The sequence below is a fragment of the Lepisosteus platostomus genome, chromosome 6 (genome assembly GCF_059453375.1).
Source record: "Lepisosteus platostomus isolate fLepPlt1 chromosome 6, fLepPlt1.hap1, whole genome shotgun sequence".
Classification (NCBI taxonomy): Eukaryota; Metazoa; Chordata; class Actinopteri; order Semionotiformes; family Lepisosteidae; genus Lepisosteus; species Lepisosteus platostomus.
Genome location: NC_142616.1, coordinates 55,551,734 through 55,577,999, shown reverse-complemented (window position 1 = coordinate 55,577,999; position 26,266 = coordinate 55,551,734). Strand labels below are relative to the sequence as shown.

The 26,266-nt window shown below is 37.3% G+C and overlaps 1 protein-coding gene and 1 long non-coding RNA gene across 4 annotated transcripts in view; one reads left to right on the top strand and one right to left on the bottom strand.

Moving 5' to 3' along the window:
* LOC148661925 (caM kinase-like vesicle-associated protein) overlaps positions 1-26,266 on the top strand; it is a 73,794-nt gene that overhangs the window by 12,448 nt on the left and 35,080 nt on the right. The gene's annotated exons all lie outside the window — the stretch shown is intronic.
* Positions 22,468-25,490, bottom strand: LOC148661926 (uncharacterized). 2 transcript variants are annotated; one of them, XR_015939830.1, is made up of 4 exons: positions 25,419-25,490; positions 24,648-24,740; positions 23,132-23,240; positions 22,468-22,758 (listed from the first exon to the last, which is right to left on the bottom strand). It is a non-coding gene; the product is annotated as an uncharacterized LOC148661926 (long non-coding RNA). The 2 variants fall into 2 exon arrangements; XR_015939829.1 differs by lacking the exon at positions 22,468-22,758 and having other exon boundaries at positions 23,219-23,358.

Below are 26,266 nucleotides of genomic sequence, written 5' to 3'. Positions count from 1 at the left end.
CTAGGAGAAAGTTAATTGAATATTTAATAGGCTGTTCTGAATATTTTCTTTTTTTATGTTTCAGATGGGTGCTGCAGTGGGAATACGGCTGAGTAAGAGAGAACACAAGCTTCTCAGTGTGTAGCCCACAGCAAAAATAATCCCAACCTTAGAAATACTGTTTTTGGTGGTTTTAATTAGTTCATATATTAGACGAGAAATTGAAACATGGAAAAAAAAAAGCTTTTGCTTGAATAGTCAATGGAATTAGTTCAGTCGTGGAACAATAGTTTTCAGAGAATGCCCATGGAGAATTGTAGCTTCCTGGGACCAAATTGTTCAAATACGTTTCTATTACTAAAGCTGACGGCATGTCTCCATTAACCTTCCAATGCTTCATTCTACTGATTTTCCAAGAGACAATGGAGCATTCAGTGTATATGTCTAAGGATTTTGGTCCTATACACACTTAGATTTTTATCATCTTCCATTTCTACAGAGCCATGATTCCTTTGATACCTTGAAGTACATGTGGTCACCTCTCAGAAAATGTTATATATTGTGTCTGTCACGATGCGTCTTTCAGGACCCTATGCAGACAGCACAATCCGGAGAGGAGTGAGAAAACACAGAAAAAAAACTAGGATAGGGGCTGGAAGAAGAATTGGGGGTGTGTCCAAGGTGCGCTGGTGATCGGGGGGGGAGGGTGTTATGGTGTCCAGGGCAAACAAGTCCAAAGGGAGTCCGTGAGAATAACCAGAGTAAGCCAATGTCCAAAGCCGGGTGATCCATCCTGACACAGATGAATTAAGTTAAAAGCCGCAGCAGGATCCGGCGAAGGGTCGGGGGAATAAAAGGGGATTACGGGGCCAGATGTGAAGTCGCTCCTGGACTCCCGAGTAGGCGGGCTTCCGGGCGTCCATCTTCCAAAGCTGAGCCCAGATTGGGAAAGGCTGGAGCGTCCTTTAGAGGAGGGGTTTACGATCATGACAGTTTAATCAGCTATATTATATGTTTTTACTATGAGTTCTTGTGAAACCTCTCAGTTTACTGAATACCTCATGAGCTGAGTTGAAGATGCAGTTGAACAGTGCAAGTGATTGCCTCTGGTCCAGATCACTTCCACTTCCACAGGCAGCAAAAACATTGACAGGAACGATCAATGCATTCATTATTGTACTAAACTTTTTAACTCTGTTGAACTGTTCTACAAAACAGTGTTACTGTTACTGAAATACTACTGCACAAATATCATACATCCAATTCCTTCAAAAGTGTACTGTACATACGGTATTAATCAGTCATGGAGTAGGAGAGTTTGTAGTACCAACCAGTTACCTACTTGAGTAGTAACAAAGATTGCAGCCAGCGATCAATCAGCAAATACTGCTGTAAGGACATGTTTTCAAATGGAAATGCATATTTCCATATATATATAACTTAATCTAAAAGTATCCATGAGAAGTGAGTGTATGACCTTTAATAATGTATTACAGTTCTGAACATTTCTTTTGGTATTCTGTCATTCAGCTGTGGAATGTGGTGAAAAGGATCAATGATTAGAGTTCTCCCAAGCATATGCATATAATTCTGTAGAAGGAGGCAGTGGTTGATTGTGGTCTACCTACTAAAATTCATGTCTCTATAAATCATGACTCTTACTGTGTTTTATGTAATATCTGTCAAAAAGTGGTCACCATCTACTGAGCACATTATAGTGGTGTCTTTTCACTTCACTTCACAGCAGGGTGAAAGTTATCCTTTTCTCCATAACTAGCACAGGCAGTAGGATGAGAGAAAATTGTTTTTCATTAAAATTGCATGCTAAGCTGTAAAGATGTAGGCACATTTAATGTTTCGATGTACGCATAATCTCATGGATAGACAGAACGAACTGCCATTCCAGCATTATAACTTTGCTGAGAAACATGGGCCATTTCGAAATGGGTTAACATCTTTATTGCAGTATTTTATCAAACAAGTGATTCTGCTCTTAAGTGCACTATTGTAACACTGGTGACTTTTTTGCAGCAGTGTAGGTGTCTGCAAGATTTGTGTTTATCCGAAATGTAGCAGAGACTTATGGAACTTATTTATCCTGGGGAATGAACCTGAAGAAAATGGATCTGAGAATAGAATGGTAGAGTCTATATGGTAGAAACAGTTTGTTTACTTGTAGCTGGTCTGAATTGATCTGAGGATCTGATCTAGTCATTCCTTAAAGGAACTAAATCTGGTTAGCTTGTTTTCAGACTGTATGTTAAAAACTCTTTATGTAAAAGTGCCTCCTGACTTCAGTTTCCACTTATGTTCTCTGGTTCATGATTCCCTGTAGAACATGAAAAATTCCTCTGGGTTGACCTTTGTCAATGCCTTTAAGGATTTTCATATATTTGAATGAGGTTTGCACTGTGAAGGTAAAAGGATTATTTACCTAACTGAATTATTTAATTTTGTTAGGAAAAAAGGGGAATGTGAGTTAGTGGATAGTGGGGGGTGAAGGTTAAGAGATGCCACATTATTTGCCAGTCTGAACAATTGAAAGAGTTTTACAGGAGTGATGAAAGAGGATAAATAAGTAATTTGTTAATGTGTTTGTGCAAATACAGAGGAAGATGCAAAGTTGAAGTCCTATCTTAAGTGTATAATGGCAAAGCGCAGATTTATATGTTTGTCTGATTAAATACCTTCAAGAAATGAAATAAAGGTAGTGTAACACTTTCTGTTTCAGTAATCATACAGTAAGACAGTGTTAAAGCACATGAAATGAAAAACAGAGATGCTTTTTTATAAATGTTTTTGATCACATTTTGATAGAATGTAGTCATTCTCCATTCATTTTAATTCACAAAGACTTGACAGTTTAAGATTAGTCTTAAACCTCACAAATAAAATGGATAATTACCCTTCAAGTAACTCAGTTTTTTTAAATCATAATTATTCAGACTGCCAAATTACTGTGACAAATTTGCAAGTATTAATTCACCGTTTCATTTTAAATCCATTAAAATTACGCAGGATTAAAGAAAAAACAAGTGTGTTTAGTAAATAGTAACATTAGCCTTTACAATTCTATCTACTATTGTTCCGCTCTTCTACAAAAATCTATTTTGCTTTTTAGCAGTGTTAACTAGGCGAGACAAATGCATGACAGTTTTATACTACAGTCTTGCCAGTTTTTGATTTTGAGCTCAGTTGTCAGCTACCAAACATTACTAAGTACTGGATTGAACCACTACGAAAATCAATGAAAGACAATAGATTACATAACAGAAAAGCAATGAGCCTATAAATCTCTGGAGTGCACATTCATGTGTATTTTAAACACTTCATTTTCTCATAAATGAGAGGCTTGCCACAAGTCATCAAAGTACAACCAATTTTATACACTTGGCAGACCACTGTAAAGAGCATGATACTTGTTTGTAACGAAAGCTCTTTTGGAGACAGGTTTGATCACAGTCCAGCTAAAACTCATTGCTGCTGTGCTTGGTAATGTACATTTACCAGTTTTCTTGTTTGCACTCCTGCCTTCATCCAACATTGCCAACAGTAACAGTTTTTATTAGGAAAGCATGTATTACTGATAATTGATTATGTTAGAAAAACGTCATCGGAGGTTCAAATGTTGAGTGCTGTGCATAAGGTCTACAAGCCGCCTAATATTTTCACAAATATTCCAGTGCTGTAGAATACTACAAAGCATATATCTTCCCTTGATGTCCATGTGAGACTCCTAGCTGCTTTCTGAAGTAACTTTACAGTATGAGGAACGAGATGAAGGATTTGGTAACCACGGCAACAAACAACATCAGAGCACAATCACCAGATTATCTACTGGAGCATGAAGAGGAAGCAGTACAGAATTTCTGGAAGTGAGGCCAAATCAAGACTGGTGTCTAGAAGAAGTGTTACAGTAGGTCCCTATTACTGTAGGAAGCCATAAGGTAGGCTATTCATTATGATTTATATTGTCCTGGAAGAAGGTCCTCAGTATCCTACCTTCTACCTAGGCTTGAGAATACTCCAGTGAACATAATTAACAACTTCCTCATGTTCTAAGATATGCATAGGATATATTTCCCTCTAAAAGACATCTGTAAGTGTGACATTTGCATGCTGCATGCTAAATACTGACGTTCTCAAGATAATCACCTTCAAATAGTAATGCACTGCATGTTGATTCGTGTGCATAGAGCTTTATTTCTCAATAAAATGGAATCCTACTTCACTATATAGACGTACTTTAATCAAAAAGAAAGGGGCAGATAAAATATGGGTTTAGGCCTTGGTGGCCTCTTTTTCTGCTTCATCCATGGTTGTCACATGTGCAGCAAATCTTTTTTTGTCTTTTATACCATGGAACATTGACTTAAGACTTAACATTCTTCCAAATGAGATGTGCTGAAGGAAAGTTTTAAGGAACTCGTGCCTAAATACATATATACGTATGTTACTATGGAGTGTTTTCATAACTGAGTCTCTTTCACTCATGCGGGAGTAAAGAGGTTTGTCTGAATTTGTCCGAATTCACCTTATGTTGGTATGCTACAATTCACATGCATGAAAGTTTCATAGAGTTCTGAAGGTGGAACTCCGCACACTGACTTCCTAGGTATGGAGAAGCAAGGGTTTGTAATGCATTCCAGGATAAGCCTTTAAGTACACAGTGAGAACCTGGGGTTATCAGAGCCAAAATAATATACTACTAGTAAGGCAGGATACACCATGGATGGAGCACCAGTCCATTGCAAGGTGCACTCAGACACAGACACACACTCAAAAAAGGGCCAGTATTTCCAGAAGCCAGTTAACCTACCAGGAAGTCTTTGGACTATGGGAGGAAACCAGAACATCCAGAGGACGCCCATGTGAACATGGGGAGATAATACAAACTCCACACAGATAGCACCCCAGGGACTGAACTCAATGCTACTGCACTGCGAGACACAATGTTAACCTTTGTGCTATTATGCCGCTAAGCTAGTTATCAAATAGTATAATCAGACAAAGATAAGAAATGTATCCATTTATTTCCATGATGGGTTGTAGGTAATGTTATCTAAGAACATGATATAGCCATTTTCCAAAAGATCATAAGAAATCAGACAGTAGTCTGAAGCTTTTTGTCTGTGCCTCTGACTTACTTGTAAAGGAAGTCTTTTCCTCAGTCCTAAAATCTGATTTAATTTCTTATTGATACTTAATAATAGCTTGGATTTCACTATTTTGAAAAACTCAAATCTCCCTGTAATAGATTAAATAATATAAATTAACAATATCACTGTATGTTCATCAACCCATCCTTGCTCTCGTGTGCCTTTCAGTCCTAAGAATATTGTGGTGCAAATATCATTTCTATAGAGCAGTAAGTGGAACTGAGCAAGGTGATATAAAAAATAGTGCTTTATACAAAGGCTATTGGATATTGTGTGTATTATTGAGGTAAACTGGTGTGAGGTCTTTAATGTCTCCCTCAGAGACATTTCATTTTCTGAAATAAAAAAAAAGATCAATTGTATAAAAAAGTTTAACCACAAGCAAATACGCACAGAGAATATCTTTCAGAGATAGTGAACGGGTTATATCAAAATGCTGACTCCTACGGGGAATTTCTAAGTTATTGATTTCAGCAGCTTTGGATGGTTAATAATTCAGATGAAGTAATTATGCTCTCCACATTAATGGAAGCCATGCCTGGCAATGTAGACAACGGATTTATATTCCTGGTCCTGGAGGGCAGCAGTCCACTGGATTTTGTTTTTAATTTTTAATTCTCAGTGAGGGTACCAATGACCTGGAAAGAGTGGTAATATAGACCAGTTGAGAATTCAAATCAATCCAATTATTAGGTCAATTGGGCATTCAATTTTATAACTCTCTGGTCAGACGGAATAAAAACAGTAGATCCGTGAATCCTCAGTGCCAGGAATTAGGACCCGTGTATATATACCACGAAAGAGGTACCTACAGTATAATGGCTAAGAAAGATTTTTTTTTTATTTTGAGATGTGTTTAGGTTTTCATGCTCCTGTCAATATCACATATATTTCTATGCCTTAGCACGGATATTAAAATCATTATACAGCAGTTGAGCATGCACCATACCCCCCTATGTGGATGAAAAGGAAGCATTTGGTCTCCCAGGCTTCAATCTGGCATATTTCAGGGTCACGAAATGCATGAGAAACTTTCAACTAAAACATAAAAGACAGAGTTCTTGCTGCTTGGATGAAAATACCACCATCTGCCCTTTTCCCAAGCCAGGCTAAGTGATCAGGAAAGAAGGGTAATGTCAGGTTTTTCAGAAGAGCAGCAGTCAGTGCCAGACCCTTGTTAGTCCTTTTTTGGAATGTTTAGAAATCACAGCTGCTGCATCCCTGATCACCTCTTGGCGCTTACTCAAGACTCATCTCAAGACACCTTTTTAGACAGCACCTGTAATCTCTCAGCTCTCAACTAAATCCGTAACTCTTCCATTTTGCTGCACTCGTGTTTCTAATATTCAGACAGGTGTTGTAATTTCTTAATTGTCCTTACTGTAAACATCAACTACAAACAAACATGGCTATACTGTACACTTCTGCTCCCACACTGTATTCTATTTAAGCTCTGATAGGTTCGTTTTCTTTGCATTCCTCTTACAGGTTCTGTCACTTAAATTTGCTTTTACCTGATCGCACCTGCATGATTCCTCCTCCTCGTGCTTATATATAAATGTAAACTTTGGATATAATGTAACTTCTTTGACATAAGCACCTCTGCTAAGCAAATTAATGATAATCTTGATGCTGAAAGGGATTGGACACAGAAATGGTGATTTTCTGCACCAGCGTGACCTGGAAAAGGAGAACAAGAGATGTAGTGAGTCTGCCAACTGTGTAAGTCAGGAAGTGAGATCATCTTTGAGATGTAGTGAGTTGGCACCGGCTGGTGGCAGGTGGGATGCGGTAGTAGGCAGACTGCTGCTGTAAGATTGTGAGCCATCTGCACCTCCTTTCCCAGCCTGCTCCTCCAGCGTCATGTGGTCTGAGCTGTAATCTGCGCTCTTTAGCTCTCCACTTAGGCTCACTTTTAGTGCCAAAGTCTTGTTTGCTTTTTTTTTTTATTTGTCGAAAGACAAACATGGGATAAAAAGTCCAGCTGGCACAGAACAGAGCTGAGCCCACTGCTGCTTCGGGTTAGAAGGTCTAATCTCTGCCTTGCTTGAGGGCGAGACTCCAGTTTCTCTAATCACCTGGAACTGGTAGCCTGGCATTGTGTGTCAGTCATTCATTTGTCATATGCCAGTCTCTTATTATGGCATTTGCCTTTTGTATTTATTGTACAAATGAACTGGTTAGCCATAGGTGCTGTTTTTTTCATTGTTAGTAGGTATTCATGTAACGCAGACTTAATAGTAAAGATTTCAAATGACTGCACTTTTGCATGGCATGCTGTGGTTAATACAAGGTATTTAAAAAAATATTTGACTTGAAGGTGAATGACTTGAGAAAAGATTTTTTTTGTTTTTTAATATTTGTTTCTTATTTTTTATTCATTATTGTATTTTATTGTGTATTCTTTCTTTTATAAGCATGGGAAATGATTTGAATTATAAAGTCTTAATTTTTTCATTGAATGCCCTTTTAATTGTATGATATTGCAAAAGGTTAATAGGAATAACATAATAATTTCTATTAACATAATACAATATTATAATGTCTTATTCCATATTTCAGTTGATTTACCATTATCTATATTTAATAATTCAAACTCATTTAAATGTGCTAGGCCGAATACAAGCAGCCCTTCAAATCATGCTCACACATAAATCCACATATATATGTATGTTTCTAACAAGGGAGACCTTTGAGCCTTATGGTGAATGAAGGGCAATGAAGTATGGGAATATAAAAATTAATTATCTACTGCTGATCCAAAACACTGGAATGCAAATCCAAACTGGTACCATCTTAAGATAAAGCCAAACTGAGCAGCCACAAACTGTTTGTTCAGCCAGATTAGAACATGACATTGACAGATTTGCACTTGGAAAGTGTCTGCACACTGTACAGTATGTGCTGTATCTTTGACTTTGAAGTTTCATTAGACAATTCTGCTTTCAAGTGTTGAGAATTGACCAAAGCTAACTCGTAATCACATTCCCATAATCCATAGCTATCTGTTGTCTAATAAAAATGAAGAATATGTGGTTTAAAAAGGTTAAAATAATGTTATTAGGAATACATTTTATGAACAATAAAGAGAAAGAGAAACAAGCTTTAAAGAGACAACTGTCACAATAAACCTTCTATTGATTTTTGATGTTTTAGACATATATCTGTGACAACCCTGAAATGAGATGATGAGCTCCTAAGATACTAATTCAATTTTTGCAAATACTGCCTGAACTCAATTGCACAGCAAACTAGATTTTGTGAGATGACATTTCTGGGATGTGGAATCTTCTGCCAGACCTAGTGTGAGCTCAGCGAGGGACACTGGTCTGATAGCTCTGGCCTTCAGGCAGAGTTGTCCTGCTGAATGACATTACCCTCTGCTGACTGGAGTTTTCCCAAGTGGTCAGAAAATTCACTTGAGCTCGCTCTTCCCCTTAGGCGGCTCATAGCCGTTTCTGTAGAAGGTCACCGTGGCTTTTTGTGTTTGACTGTAACTGAGTATCTGTGGCAGCTACAGACATTTGCAGATCTCAGTCCTCATTGAATTTACTTTTAGACATTGAGGCAAAATTTCTTTGTGAGAGTGTGGTCTGCGTTTTGGTTCTGTCGGTTCTGATACTTACAGACATACAGTACAGCGTTCCCAATAAATGGTCAACACACACCACTCATTGAAAATACTGTATGTTAGTGTGCATTAATCAACATGCTGTGTGCTGTGTGTAAATTGTATTTAGCCTATCACGATATCAGATTTCAAATGAACAATTGTACTACATTAGGTCCTCCAGATTATGTCTTTTTCTGCCTGTAGTTTCCAGCTAATAGAAAAATGTATTACAAGTCCTCACATAAACAAGAGATGGTGAACAGCTTCAGATCACAATGTACGGTACAGTATGTGATAACTATTATGGGGCAGTGATACATTTTGATGTGTTTTGTTTTATAATTATGTCTACATTTGTTATTCTTATGGTTTGAGTTTGTCATTTGTGTTGTCACAAATGCTGTTCATTTTGTCCATGGAAAATGATGGACTTGTGTGTAATTTTCATCAAAAGCAAAGTCCTGGAGGTTGGAAGCTCTATGTTTGTACCCACTGATGCATTATCTAAGAAGTCATAGATCCACTTTTCAGCAAACACAGCTTCACCTCAGTTAATAACACTTAGAGAACATACATTTAAAAGCTATTGGCTGTCTAATTATAGTTTATCTGCACTCAGAGTTACTAGCTTAATGATGAATTACTTTCAGACAGCCTATTTGGAGACATTGGGAGTTTGAGGAAATTACTAATGCCAAATTAAGTGCACAAGGACATTAAAGCCACCAATTTCAATTCTGCTAATGGACGCTAGACAAATAGTGGCAAGAACATGGATGATTAAAAGTATAACTTAAAAAAAAACTCAATTAAAAAAGCTAACTGCGTAAGACCTGGTGTCTTTTCACCCTTTTTTTTTCTCCATACATCTTATGTGTTTATGACCAGTAAGAGAAATGATTATGAGAAAAAAATAACACCTAGAAAAAATGTATCTCAGAAATAAAAATGCAGGGACCCAAAAAACTTCGACAGGTACCCAAAGAAAAAGGCAGCTGTAGTCAGCAGACATGAAGCACATCCATTAAGACTTATTGTGCTACTGACAATTTTACTGTTCTGGAAGTAAGATCAGCATACAGTATGTGTATTCTCCTCGGGATCTTGTATACAGCTTCTGCTAAAATATATTGTTTGGCACCTACTGGTCACATGGAAAAGCAAGCACTCCATTCTACAGCAAAGACCCCGAGTGTCGCACTCCTGTGATGTTTATTTTAACGGGAGTCACACTAACCTTTATGCATTACTCACACTTCGATGTTATCACCACTTTCACATGGATTATGCAATGTGTGGTATTTCAGTTTTTCTGCATCACAGTGAATCATGCTGTGAAGCTTAACATTTGATGGCAAAAAAGATTAGGTACCCCCATTTACTTCCTCACAGGTAGACAGGTGCATACAGTAGTTGACTTCAGACTACTTCAGACAGGAAAGACTGTCTTTTCTGACCATCACATTTGCCAGATTCCACTCATGTTAAAACCAGTGGAATGTGCATACTAATCCCATACCATTACCATTATCCCAAACTCAGCTGAACGCTGCCCTGCAATAAAAAAAAATGAGTTGCTCTGCAGATATTTCAAAACATTGCAGCATGCACAGTAATAATATTCCTTTAACCTGTTCTATCTTCTTGCAGAAGTGCAACACGTTATCTGGCGGGATTTGATAAAATGTTATCCAGTAATCACAGAGGGAGCTGTGGTGTATTTCAGTTTTTATGCATGAGATGGCATTGTGTCAAGTCATTACATCTTAACATTTTTTCTTTGCTGTTTTCCTGAATTATATCCAATATTTTATCAGTGCACAAGATTTTTTCAAAAATATTTCTCAAATGATAAATGAAAAATCTGGTTTGAAACAAAAATCCAAAACAGACTTTCAAACATCTTACTGCAACCAGAACATATTATGTCAATGTGTGTTTATTGTGTGATCCAAAACATGTACCTTATACCACACTGCCAATCTTAAAAATCAGTGCTGTTAGTGCTGCCTCCTCAGTTAGTGACTTCCACTAGGATAAGGAGGAAAAGGTACTTTTACTAACGCATTATGACACTTCATGCCCACTGCAGTGTCCCTGGACACACACTAATGTCCACATAGAAACACAACAGGGCAGAAGCAGTCTCATAAATCAAAATACAGCAATAACCCTCCAGACCTTGATTCTTTAATATTGTATAGCTATCTTTAACCAGGCAGTAAAGAAGCATGTGTATTACAATAAATAAATAAGATATGAATTAATAAGTTGGTCATAGTTAAATTAGACAATGCATTAAACACTCACTATTGTAGGGGTTGCTGACGTACACCAAAATGTGATCTTGTGTCATGTTTTAATATGTTTGTTCAAAAAACACTGACTTGAAGTTAGTTAAGCCTGCTCAGTACTGGGATAGGAAACCTCTAAGGAAAACAGGTTGCCATTGCAGTTGGTGTTTGTGAACCAGTAGTTGGAGATTTTCTCTTTGGAACACAATTTCTTATCCAGTCTGATAACCGAGGGCACTGTGTACTGCAGGAGGGACCACCTTTCAATTGATGCTCAAAATTCAGTAAGCATACGAAAGGCATTGGTTATGTTGTCCCGTCTCAGCACTGTTTATAGAAGTTAAAAAACTTTAAAATAGTAAATACAGTAACTGAACTGGCCACTTGTCCATACACATATACTGTATAGATCTATAGCTGTATTTCTATATATACTGTACAGTAGATACCATATTAAATATTTCCTCATTTTTTATTATATTCTTACTTAAATTTTTTTTAAATTGTTTCTTATGTTCATCCATTTTCTAGCCACTTGTATCCAAGTCCGGGTTACTGGGGAGCCAGAGCCTATCCCGGCAAACAACTGACACAAGGCAGGACACACCCTGAATGGGATGCCAGTCCATCGCAGGACCCACAAAGACACAACCAAATACACACTCACACCCAAGCCAATTTTTCCAGAAGCCAGTTGACCTCCCATTATACTTTTGGACATAACCTGGAGGAAACCCAAGCAAACACTGGGAGATCGTACAAACTCCACACAGATAGCACCCCAGGAACTGAGCCAAAGCTCTAGGCTGTGAAACAGGAATGCTAATTGAATTAGTCTCTCGATGTGGATGTACTAACATTAAGGGGGAAAAAATCGGTGCTTGGGTAAATATGGACTTAAAAAAATGTTCCACTTTTGTTTTAAATGTTTATTTGATTGGCAGCACTATACCTCTTTAAAATGTGTTTTGTAACACTAGGACCATGTTACTGTAGCTCACAGGAAAACAGTTTTGAACTAATATTTTGATCAAATATATATTCCTTATATGTCTGTTTTTTCTTGCAAGAATAAGATGGCACAACACCACTGTAGTTGTTTCAGCTGCAACTAAGGATGAATGTAGTTCACTTACAGTACACTATGCTTCCTGGGAGGCATCAATAAGCTGTTATTTCATGAATTTAATGACTTATCAATTTTCATGATATTCTCTGTCAGTTTCCCCACTAAAAAATCAGTAATTCCATCTAATTCATTTGAATTTATATTTAATTTTTTTGTAAAAGGTCTTGAGTTCAAGGTCCTACTGGACATGAGGTGCCGAATGGAATTGAATCACCTTTTTACATGATGCTACAACATTGGTGTTCATTTGATTCTTATTTCTTTTTCTTGGGTGTTTAAAATCATTTTACAGTTACAAATGTGGTTTTGAAGTTCTTTAGCTATGTTAGGGAGGTGTAGTGGTTAGAGCTCTGGCCTTCTCAGTTGAAGGTTCTGCATTCAACTCTGTATAAGGTACTGCTATTGACATTTCCAAGAGATGCTTCACTCATCAGAATAAACACAGATTACTATATTAAATGTCCAGCTGTATAAATGGGTACAAATGTCAGCTGCTTTGGATAAAGCATACAAAAAGTATCATTACTGGACACTTCTCAGGTGTTACACTCTATTATTGCATTTGTCACGAGCACCTTATAGTTTGGTCTAATATGTATTTGAAAAAGTATGTTAATATGTGTTTTATTCACAGTATAATTCGTTTATGTGATTCAAAAAAGGCAAATCAGTTCACATGTTTTAAAGATGTGATGAAAAGTTTATTTTTTTATCCTGTTAGGTCCTCTTTGCAGTGGTTTCAAAAACGTTCAGTCTCATACCATCTCAGTCCAATTGAGATGAGTTGTGGTGTTTAATGAAGAAACAGATAAGGAGCCTCCCCTTGAATCAATAACCTGTGACACTGTGGCAAACTGATAAAGCAAGTCCGTGCAAAATAGAAGGGGAAAATCTTCCTATTGCTACAGCATTGTGGTTACAGGTATTATTATTAGAGCACAGCAGGCATAGCAGATTAATAAGAAGACAGTAGACCAGAAGAGCATTCTTCATACTGTACATTGAATTTTTAGTCCCTTATTACAGGTATGTTCTGACTTCCAGTGTCAGCTCCAATACCTTCCTAAGCCAAACCCTAAATGAAGATCTTCACCTTTCTCCCTTGTCCCTCTCAGCCCATCTTAATTCTCCCCACCCTCCATTTTTGGCCTTTCCAGAACAGCAGCCCAGTTCATCATGTGTGTTAGCACCATACAGTAAAGCACTGGATCTAAAAAGAATATTCATGTTTGTAATACATTATTCTCACAGCAAAGTGGTTTGTTTCAATAATTTAGCAAAGCAGTACATCTGAAGATATTTCTTTCCTGTTAATAGAGTAAAAGTGGAGCTGGAATTTTAAAGTTTGTATTTTGCATTTTGTGGTAGTTGACTAATTAGTAGTGTTTTAAACATATGGACTAGCTTTAAGACAGCTACAAAGGCTAAATTAATCTAGTTATGCAAAGGAAGAAATGCTAGTTTTATGCATTATGGACCAGTTTAGCATGCACAATTATTTTTTGCTGATATTATCCACAACATCTTTGTGCTTTTGTCAAGCTTGCTTTCTGTGGGAATTGTATTTAATATTTGATAAAATGTCATTTGTGTCTTAAAAAATACTTTTTTAAAATTAGAAACAGAAATTGCTGTTCTTTTGTGAAGTCTGTCCTTCAAATATCATTTTGAAATGATTCCCTTGGAAAATAAGAGGAGGGTAAAATTTTCCACTTCAGTAAAAAAAAAATTAACAAAATGCTGTCAGTTGTGTGCTTTTCATAAGCTGATCTTCAAAAGATTTCATCTTATGTGCAGAGGGAGGAAAAGAGACTGATAATAAACCACTTAGGTAGTCCGAACAGCACTTGAAATAAAAGGATGTTTTATCTGACCAATTTAATCTCCTTCATTTGAATAGTGGTATTTTCTGTTTGAATGCCATCAAGGAACAGTCAGACATTTTGAGGTGACAGTTAAATAGAGGAGACTTTTTTCTTTGAATCCATCAAGTTGCAAAACATTTATATATCAATTATTTGTTCATTTTTTTATTTCATTTCCCTAATTTGCAGCTGCCAGTAGTTAATCAACTCTACTTTATTGCTATGACCTTCATACTTGCTCGGGATGGGAAGAAGACTTTGCTCAATTTTCTCAGAATGTAAATGCACTCTAAGCCACCTGCTTCTTATTCAAACTGAGTCCCACTTGGCCATTTCTGTGATCCAGTTTGAGAGATTCTGGTTAGCTGGTTAATGATGTTGATTAGTCTTGAGCTAGTGTCTTTAATGATTGAGCCACTCAGAAACCCATGTGCCCATTGTATATTAAAAAAAAAAAGATTTTGTGGTTCTACAAGCAAAAAATGTATTTAATTAGAAAATTTAGAGGACATGGGTAGCATGGGGGTAGAGTGGTGAGCATTGCTGCCTTACAGCTCTGGGGCCTTTGGTTCAATTTGGGTTCAATTCCTGGGATGCTGTCTGTCTGGAGTTTGTATGTTCTCCTCGTGTTTCCATGCGTTTGTACTGGTAGGTTAATTGGCTTCTGGGAAAATCACCCCTGGTTTGAGTGTGTTTTTGTGTGTGTGCTTAATAAAATTTAACAGTAGTGGCATATATTTTGCTGTTTATGACAAATTTACACTATTTAACTTTTTATTTCTTCTTACCTTGATATATCATTTCTTTACCTCCATCTTCAGAGATCAAATGTAAAAATATAAAAAATACTACATAAAGTAATACTTGTAAAGTCACTTGCTTCTTATAGAAAAAAAAAATGTTTTTCTTTTTTACATTTCTGTAAGCATTTTAAATTTTTTCTTGTATCAAAATCAATGAGACCAAAGTGGCACAGTGGTTAACCTACACACAGCACCTGAATACAGCAATGAAAACTACACGCACTTATTTAGAAGGTGAAGGTGACAATAATAAGGATCGATCTGAAAAGCAAATGCGAATTGCTAGAAATAGGGTACTTATATCATCCAGGTTGATGCTGCACATTGGTGGTGGTGGAGGGGAGTCCCCATTACCTGTAAAGCGCTTTGAGTGGAGTGTCCAGAAAAAGCGCTATATAAGTGTAAGCAATTATTATTATTATTATTATTATTATTATTACTTGAGGTGGACTCAGTTGCTAAGAGGTAGACTTGAACTCAAGTAAAGTTATCTAGAGGTTTTGTACAGTATGTCTTGATGTTGTTGGCCAAGTGTCACGCTGTTTATAGCAGGCAGTGTGTTAACATGTTAGGGTTATTCATTTAGGTTCCAACACACTGGCTTGAGTGAGATTCTGCTTTCTGGTTCATTTTTTCACAGATGTGTTTGCCTTTTGAGCACAACTACGTCTTGACAGCAACATCAGCCCTGAACAGCTCTCGCACTCGGCTCACTGGCCCCTCATGATTCCCTCCATTGTTCACTCTGTTCAAAGAGTGTAGAGCCACAGAAGTCTTGGGGACGAGGATAAGATACACTAAGCAAAAGAAACGGCGGTCTCTGCAGGGGGAGACAATTCTTTCAACATCTCTCTTACCAAGCTGGCTCCCTAAGCCTCTTTGTTTCGACAGCTTTTTGTTGCCAAGCAAAAATGCGATTTACATTCCTATCGTAACAAACCAAGCAGGTTCTGGAACACGCTTTCCTTATCCAGCTTTTGTTACACAGCGAAGCGCGGGGGTGAGAGCGAGCAGTTTGTGGGTTTAGATGCTGCAGACTTAAGACTAAAGAAAGAAAAAAAAGCAATCATCCTTAACTCTTTGAAGTCCAAATGTTCTCATTCAGAGTGACTGCAACTTTAAGGCAGTGCTTGTGTTAACGGGCCTGAATATTGAGGTCTTAGACATCAACATACAGTACAGATGGGTGTATGAATTCACGGCTGTGGGTGGTGACGATTGATAACACAGGTCTAAAATCCACCATTAATTCAAAGATGAAAGATGAGCACATGTGCCCAAAGAGACACATTTGCCCATTAGTTCTATAGAATATGAAAAGTGTGCCTAATGTATTAAAAGTATTTGATGGCATTAGCTGTTAACACTATCCATGTAACCAAGTTAACTGCTCTTATTTAGGTACATTTTCTCAATGATATGATGTATAGAATTCAAGAAATTAGACCCATTCTGCAAAAGACCTTTTATTGTATAAGCATCAAAATAGTTTTCTTACTGTCTGGATACCAATTTTTGGTTGCCTTTTAGAGACCGCATGGGGGCAGCATTTTATTAGAAGGCTGAGGGAAGACTGAGAAGGGTAACTGGCAACAATGTGGGTGCTCCTGAAAGAAAGGTGTAGTTTCTCTAAGAAATGTCAATGTCGATTAAGAGATCAGTGGAATGAAAACCAGAATATATAGGAATGCTCCAGAATCAGAGCTGTGAAACAGTGCTACAAGTCCTTGTAAAAGGTGTGAGGTTTTGTATTTACAATCTGCAAAATAACAAAAGGGTTTTTTTGTTAATTTGTAACTGGTTCATCCTCAGCTCTGGAATTTAGATTAGTTCCATTCATACAGTAGCAGTCCAATGCTGCTAACCTGGTCTCTAATGAGGACTACAGTATAACACTCTATGTCAAAGGTGTAAGAGCACTGATCTTGAATTTTGAAAGAGAAATCCAAATGAAAGCTGTGAGGTAGGCTTTCAAGAGAAATGGACTAGATGGCTTTGAGTTCTTTGAAGGGGAAAGGCTAACAAGCCTTTAATTAAGATCAGTCAGAGGGATGAAAGGACCCCTGTTTACTAGCAAACTCCACATCCTGTATCCGCACCCTGTATTCTCAGCAGGGGGATTCTAGCAGCTGATTGCAAGCATGTTGACTTCCCATTGATCATGGTGTCTTCATAATGAGTAGAACTGTGAACTATCTGACTACAAGTTAACATGGAGTTGCATGGGACTTACTATAATCTAAAATGGAAAAAACCTTCCAGATAGGTCAATACAGGTGGAACTTGTATAAGAAATACACAATGTGCAAATGCTTGTCTGTGCTTGACAAAAAAGAGAGTTCGAGAATCATTGACAACATAGACCATGTTGTGAGTATTTCTTTGTCTTTCAGGCATCGGGGACATATTTTAAACACTTTTAATTTTCCTTATGTTGTTTGAACAATTTCAATTGCATATAAACAATTATGAACAATCTCTGCTTAAAGATGTATTTAAGACACTCCATGCTAGGAGACCACATTCTCTTATCTTCATATGCATAGGCTTTTTGCAGCAGGACAGTATGTGTCAAAATGTAATGTTTGCTATCAATCCCAATAGTTCAAGTTATCAGCCTCTCTAATAATGACAAGTCTCCCTTCAGTATGTGTCTATGCTGTACAGGTTTACATAAAATGCTTGTAGATGTCAGCACAGGGTGGAGGTGTTATAATTACATTTATGAGCTCATCACCTCTGTTTGTCCTTTTTTTAATTATCTAAAAATGTCATGCTTTTCTGTAAAAGTTTAACTAACCATTGTATAACAGGCTACTGAACCCTCTCAGAGAAGCTACACTGTATATGTTATAAAGTGAGGAAGTAATCTTAATCTCATCACCCCAGTTCTGTCCTGTTTTGAAAGCAAAGTTCTATTCTCTATTCTCATTAAACAAATGATCTGAATTGTACAAATAATTTAAGTATACAGTATATCCATAACATTACATTTATTTGTAGAGTATGTTCACTCTCTACTAACACCAGAATAATGCCTTCTTTAGCTGTAATATATTTACCTTAAATTGCTTCCATTATTTTTTTTTGCTTTGTGTGCTACATTCTGTACTTTTCTGTACAATCTTAGCTTGCCATTATATAACAGGTTTCTGAACCCTTGCAAAGAAGCCATTTATTTTAAGTGAGGAAATAATCATAAAAGGTGAAGCAAAAAAGAACAGAAAGGAAGGAAGAAGAGAGACTGGAGAGTGGGGAGTCTGCAGAATAAGGGGAGGTGAGTCTAACACATCCCACTTTGAAGTCTTACCTTTCATGAGTGCAGATGTCTTAGATGTTGTGAAGTAACATGTCAGAAATAGGATGCAGAAAATTAAGGGAATATAAGAAAAAAGCATAAAATGAAATAATATAATTTACATTCGAGATAGGAGCTGTGGTAGCTCAGACGGCAAGGGCGTCTAGCTCCTGACCAGAAAGTCCCGGATTAAACCCCAGGTAGGGGCAAGTGATGTACTGTAGCTTGCTCTAATTCATTCCAGATGGCTCCCAGGTCCACTCAGCCTGCTTTCCAAATGAGTACCGGGGGTTAATCCTTCTGGGGGTAATAGGCCAGCCGGAGCGTGATGCTTACCACATCACCTCCACTTCCAGTGTCGGATGAGAAAAATGGTAGTCCATTCCCCCTATGGGCCTTTATGGCCTGGAAAGGGGACCTAACCTACATTAGAGATAACTGTATATAAATCAGAACATGGTGAACAATCACATTGACAGCAAGACATATACTGTAGCTCTATGGCTACAAAGATGGGACTTTACGTATTATTCCATAAATATCTGATATTCTGTGTATATATACTTAAACATTTTGGAAGTGTTTAGTTTTAATTAATACCATTCAGAGAACAGTACAGTGATACACCTTTTCTCTAATGACACTACCTCTGAATATTGTTTTCATTGTGCTGTTTTTTTTTCTGAGGTTACATTGTTAAAAGCTATAAAGAAGTAAGTAACAATGGAATGTCAGTAAATCATTTCTTTTGCTGATGGTTAAACAAATCTTTTAATGATCCTGTTTGGCCAGGTGTGACTGTCATACACATGCCATCTGGTGGAAAAGATGTTTGGTGTGATGGTTCGCACATGTTCCCACTAATAATTATGTAACACACAATTATTTGATGTAAAGAAACTGATCTTCACATTAATCAGCTTTAAAAATCCTGGCACACCCTTTAACAGTGCAGATTACAAGATAAAACTGGATTGCCCATGACTCAAGATCACTCAGGGCTCAGTATTGAAGGCTGTATGAATCACCTAACAAGAAACTGATTATAAGTCGTAAATGGTGATAGCTAGAACAATATTAGATTCTTTTTTCTACAGTTGGTGCTTTCTTGCTCATACCTGTAGTCTTTTCTTTTATTGTATTTTAGGTTAGCTATCATGTTCTATGTGTGTGGAATGAGTACACAGTCATTACGTGTATTGATAATGGTAATAGTGGGTGAAAAACAACAACACGAGTTGATTTCTGATGTTGTCTGTATTTTGAATATAGAGCCCATTATGAAGATTTTTTAAAAGTGTCTGAGATGTATCTACAGTACCAGGAAAGTTCATTTCAGGCCTGGAGCCCATGAGTCAAGACTAAGACATTAATGCATCACTATAGCGTTGAAAATAAAAGCATATAATGTATTCATGCTTCTGAAGGATTTCAGCAAATAAGATCAGTTTTCATAAAATCTGCATTAGGATAGTACTATAGACTAATGTTTAATTTGCATCTGATAAAGTAGAATGTATAGTAGATACTGAGCATCAAAAGAAACATTTTACTCTATTTATTCATGTATGGTTTTTTAAAATAAAAACTAAAGTTTATGCCTTTTGGATACTGATTATATTGTATGTTTTTGGCCTCATTTTGATCAATTGATTATTCTTGACTGACCATAAAACTGTACATTTGAGTGCCTTTGACTGTGGCATGAGCACTAAATCACCTCTGTCATGAAAGAGTTGAAAGGGCGCATGTGTGGAGGTGATTTGTCCTGTAGAATTTCAAGACTGATGAAAATATAAATCCCTCATTGTCTGGGGTGGCAAGACGTTATATAACCAAACACTGTCTCTCAGTTATAGACCCATGACCTTGGAGATTCAGAGTTATGACACCACCTCATCAGCAGAACATCACACTCCCATCTTCATGATTGTTTTCATGATGCCAGTTACATAGCATTAGTGTGTAACTTTTGCAATTTCATTGCAACAACAATGAGTGTAGAACATTGCAATAATTGTTGTGTACAAAAGACAAAGTGAATTGATTTGAGGTAGGAATGTCTAGTTACTACAGAACTCTCAGCTTTTAGTGATTGTAAGTGACTTTATAGTGCTACAGTACATTAATCATATTCTGTGATGTCACTTGCTGTCATTCATGTGGTCTCATCCTGATGTCACAGAATAGTAAACATCCTCATGCTGCTGTATCATGTATCAGTGGTTTGCTCGGAAGATGATAAATGACAGTCAAACCTTCTCAGCAGATTTGAGAAACACGGAATACTTATGAGTTAAAGTGTGAGTGACGTGTGGCTCATGGACTCCAGTGAACATGAGCAAGCTTGTCCAGGCTGTGCTACAGGAATGATACAGAATCCCAAAAGACAGTATCTGCAACCTGGTACATCTACAGTTGTAAAATGTGCATTGTTTCCAGTGGTAATTACACACCCTACTAGCCCGTGTCTTTCACTGTAGACTCCCTGTTGATCAATCCTGTTAATGTGAAATGTTCATCAGCATGATGGGCTTACCTGTCATAACTGTTGGGTAAAAAGACACTGCACAACATCTTGTCATTTTCCTGAACAAAAACCTTTGAAAATTTGTCGCAGCTTGATTGCTAATTTTGTACTGATGGAAATTATCTTCTAAATTATAGTATATATGAATTATTTTGAAAAGATTACGTGTGTCAATTTCAATTCTTACATCTGAAGAGTTTTTATGCAATAGAAACCTGCAGAATATCCAAGTTACAGTGTTAATGATTGCCAGTTAGACTTTGCCTTAATGTGCTGTATTTAAAATATATTATCAGGTAACTTAAAATGTCCCACTTATAAACCCAATACCAAATGTCTGTTGGTGGGGCAGCAAGTACCCATAGAGAGTCTATAATAAACTGTTGCTATGACAACACCACTTATATTTATACAGTACATGAGCTCTGCAAGTAACCAGGTTTGCAGGTTTCTTTGATGGGGAGGAAATCAAATACAGACAGCAGCACAACAACACTGAGAATTTCCGGCTGAAATTGTTTTCTCTTAGTTGTTTTTTTTTCTCATTTTGTAATTAGAACAAAGACAAAACTTAACTAATTACAATCTAATCCTTCCCCACCATGGCATCTCCCCATTCTCACCCAGCCCTTTCCACAGAGGATTGCATTGACGTAAAGTGCAATATCGAAAGAAATAGATGGGAAACACCATTTCACAACAGCCCAGATAAAAAGGGGTATAAAAGCACAGAGTCTTCGAAAAGGATGGACAGTGTAAAAACAATAAAAGACTCTCAAAAAATAAGAATTGACAACTTGCTGTCACGGAACAGTTCTTTCCAGGCCCTATGCAGATGACACAATCTGGGGTAGTGAGGAAACACTGGGGAAAAAGCATGCAGGATTCGTGAATAAAAAACAGGGGGTCGTGTCCAAGGAGTGCTGGTGGTCGGGGAAGGTGTAGCGAGGCAAACAAATCCAGGGACGAGTCCAAAGAGATATCTAAAATCAAGCAAAAGTCCATGGCCATGCGATCCATCCTGGAGATTAAAAATGGGAACTGGGTCGGGACCGGCAGGGGGAACAGAAACAGAAAGGTAAAAACCTAACGGAGCCAGATGCATCCAGGACCCGGGCTCGCATGATGCGGAAACCAATGCAGAGCCCTGATTAGTGTCAGCGTCTGGCTTTTAAAGGGGAACTGAACAGGGGCTGGAATAAGGAACAGGTGCGGGGAATGAGGCAAAACAAGGAAGGGCTGGAGTTCCCTTGAGAGGAGGGGTTGAGATCGTGACACTTGCTAACTGACTGTTAATCACAACCTAGAGTGTTGTAAGATTTCGAAGGACATGGCTACTGTGAGAAAGATGCATTTTATTTAAAAAGGCAATTTTTGAAATATATCTTCTGGTATATAAGGTATCTGTCCATCCATGTTCAGGAACCATTTAATGCTTAGAGAATCATGGTGAGTGAGAAGCTCACCTTGGTGGGCTATACAACACACAGTAATAATAATAATGTTTCTTTATTAGCCCTATACAATTTCTTGCATTAGGAATGCATCTTTTCGCATACCCCAGCTTTTTCTCCAGGGAGACACAGACACAGAGACAGGGAGAGAAGCTTGGGGTCAGAGCGCAGGGTCTGCCATTGTACGGCGCCCCTGGAGCAGTTGGGGTTAAGGGCCTTGCTCAGGGGCCCAACGGAGTAGGATTCCTCTGCCGGCCGTGGGATTTGAACCGGCAACCTTCCGGTCACAGGCGCAGATCCTTAGCCACAGAGCCACCGCTCCGCCCCAGTATACACTGCTGTGGATGAAAAGCTCATAAAGAGTGTTTAGTGACTGAAGATATATATGGTAGCCAAACATTGGCCTTTAATTTTGATTCTCTGCTTTATTGAGAAGCTTTGCATTCTTAGCAGATCTGTATCATAGCAAAGATGTACAGGTGGTAACAAAAGAGAGAGGCAACACTGCATCCTGGGACAAACACTCAAAAGACCAGCTAAGAAACACAGAGCTGGAAACAGGCAGGCAGCCCCAAAGACTTCAAAACTCCTCTGTCACATCAAGCAGGAGACAGCTGTAAATGTTGCATCCAGCCTTAATAAAAAATCACAAACAGAGCAAATGAGAAACAGATCTGAGACATGTACATATATACTTCCAGATTGGAAGGTACTGAACTCTACAAGGATATTGTCAACAATTCAATCTGTCCCAGTAGGCAGTCATATCATAAGCTGATTTCATTTCTTAAACTATCTTAATATGATATTCAACACAAAGCAGTGCTGCAGTTGCTCGATTCCTGTCGATTACATTATTTAGAGCTTTAAAGAAGAAGCAATAATTGCAAAATTATATACTGATATGCCCAGATATAACTGATTTTTGAGAAATGAAATAAAAATGCTTTCACAGCATCTCATCTATCTGCAGTTTTCATTTAGAAATGGCTTGTTGTTGCACATACATCACAGTTAATGCAATAGCAAGTGTTCCTGTGTGTCAAAAGGAGAGCCAGGGTGCAAGAATGAACATGGAGTAATGTAGTCTGTCTGTTCGATTTTAGCATAGGATTGCTGAAAGACAAAAGAACAGGGAATGAGGTTCTTCAGGATAATGAGGGTCATCTGCTTTCTCATCTCCTGTCCTTCTGTTTCTGTAGCATGGTGGTTTTTCAGTCCCTTTCTATGGCCCCTTGAAAGAGGAAGAAAGGGATCCTATACAAGAACAAAAGTTAAACTGATGTTAAGAAGCATTCAGGATAAAAAACCAGGTGATAGTACTTTACACAGAGAGATGTGAGAGTCTGGATCAAACTATACCTGTTGTGCTTTTCCAGCTGACAGTTTGCAGCAGTTTCAAGAAATGGCTTGACAGGATTCATGGACCATTAAGCTACTAGCAAGCAAATAAGTGAGATAAGCCGAATGTCTTTCCTCTTTGTTGGTGACCTTTCCTTTGGAAACACTGTGCAACTGTGATGTGCTGTGTTTGCAACATGAATCATTAGCTGAGTTATCATTATTTTTTAAAATCTTTTACAGTCTAAAATGGACACAATTTCTCGAAGGTGATTTAAGATTCAGTCATCAGTTTTCCAATCTAATCTTCAATTAACAGAAGGCTAACATTAAAATTGAATATCTTATTATCTGTAGTGAAAGCTAAAATAATTCATGTTATGTCAATTTTATGTGAGGCAATTAAAGCCTAGGAGAAGCAGCTGAAGCAGCATTGTGGAGCTCCAATCTAATTAAATTGAATGTGCACGTAGCTCAGCACAAAGGAAGGGGGTGCACATTCCATGTTGTCATTGTAAACATTTAAATTATTTTAATATTTTCATTGCTTTCAGTCCTGAAGGACAATGTTCCTATTGGAAAGACGTGTGTGAATTAAAAATTATGTCTGAAAAATTAAATGGTTACATTTTGTAGCTCAAATGTCCAAGGCCAATCAAAAATAATTCAGTTTGATATTTAAACTTGGAGCTGCTAATATGCATTTTGTTTTTATTTTAAATTTAAATTTGTAAAGCAACACAGTGCAAAAACAAAATCACCAATGCAGTCAAGACAGCTCACGATTTTTAACAACTGCTGAGATATTGATCTCCCATTTAATTAAAGCTTTGTCATTATTATAGATACGTTTATGGGATGAACTATGCCTTATCATGTCTATTACCTTCAAAATATAGCTTAAACACAAATGTATTATAGATACCAACCTTTTGTTGTGTTTCTGGAATGTATTTTTCACAGACCATCAAATTGTGTGTACAGTATCTGTCTTCTTTTGCTTCATTAGAAAAGCTGTCTCTTGTGTTTTGCTGTACATTGCCCGTGTCCATCTGGCCCGAACTTTAAATTGGCTTAGCATTACACATTTACTTTGGCAACAGCATTATACAGAGACCGGTGTAAAATGTCAACCAGTTTCTCCAGTGAAAAGTAAATGTATATATAAAAAAAAAAACTTACACCAGTTGTGGTAACATTCTCAAACATGGCAAAATGAAGACAAATTCCCAAATTGCACTGACTGTAGCCTTCCTGAAGAAGATAATCCTTGCCCTGTTTTAAATAACATTGAAAAGGTTTTAACAAAGAGAATGGTATCATTCTTGCATGTTATAAAGAGTGATATCTGTGAGGGGGTACACTGTAAACTAGATTCCATTTCACCTGTTGCTAGAAGTTTCACAGTGATTATTCTCAGATGGCTCAGTTGTGTGTGTTTGCATTCTTATAAATGTTTTCTATGGTAAGCCATTGTAAGGTTTAGCAAAGAGCAATGAAATCATAGTAAAAACCAAGGCAGAAGGAGATGTGTGGTAAATTATTATACAAACCACGCAGGACAGTGGCAAGGATAAATGCATTGTATGAGCATGCTAAAGACATCAGAAAAATTAAGATGTCTTAATTTACCAAATGCAGATTTACCAAATAAATTTAGTGTGACACTAAGGTAGTCAACCTGTAGATTCTTAGTTAATGTGAAAGTAGACTGGGAATGTAAATAGTTTTATTTATCTTGTTAAAAATAGGAATGTCATGGTCATAATAGGGATGCTAAATATAGTAAAATCTATGAACACCGTCTGTAATTAACTTCAGTCTCACTTCCCTATAATACCTCTGAAAAATTAATAAATCCACAGACAACACAGAGGCTACTTTTTTTCAGCCATCATGAAAAGCTCATTTGGAGCCAGTCCTCTTTTTTAATGAATATCTGCTTTAACTTACCGTCTGAAGGTTTCTGCTTAGAAAATGCAATTGGTCCATACTATTAACTGAGCACTGGCAACGGCAACACAATCACAAAGAAATTGTCTCAGGGAAATCTCAGGAAATTTATTTTCCCATCCAACTCACTGATTAGGTGCATCTGGAGAACATCAATATCAGTTAAGCATGATCGGATAATTGTATTAATTAATAAGATGTTAATTACTACCAAATAGCTTTAAAAATCTAATCAATATGTAAGGTGTATGCTTTATTCTCAAAACACACAAAGGTATACAGTATAGAGTAATAGGTTTCTGCACTTAGTATTCACAAAATTGCGAACAGTTTAATTTTCAGACTGTATTTAATGTCAAAGAGTGATTGTCTCATATTTTTATTGCTACCCTGTGTCTCTCATCTTCTAACTGTAATTGCCTTTATAAAGAAACAGATGTGAGAAGAGTTGGAGTTGTGAGTGTCAAATGACAACATTCCGACTACTGGCTCAGGACCCTGGCCTTTTGTGTATTCTGAAATGTAATTTATTCTGACAGGGTCACAGATCTTATGGTGGAGAGACTACCGTTTATCTTTAATAGTTTTGTGCCGTTGCATTACTGAATACAAATTGCTGTCTTTTGTGTACTGGTTTCCATTTTACTGTATATCAAAAGGATTAATAATGTCAGTCTTTGCCTGTGGTTACCTCTCAGGCCTTTGAATGAATCAGTCTCGGTCTTGACACTTTAAGTAAGACTGAGTTTTTAATTACTGTTGTTAACAAACTCGGGGACAAAAGACAAATTAAGAAAAATTTAAGAAAAATCTGCATATTAATAAGGAAATTGAGCTGCATTTTAAGA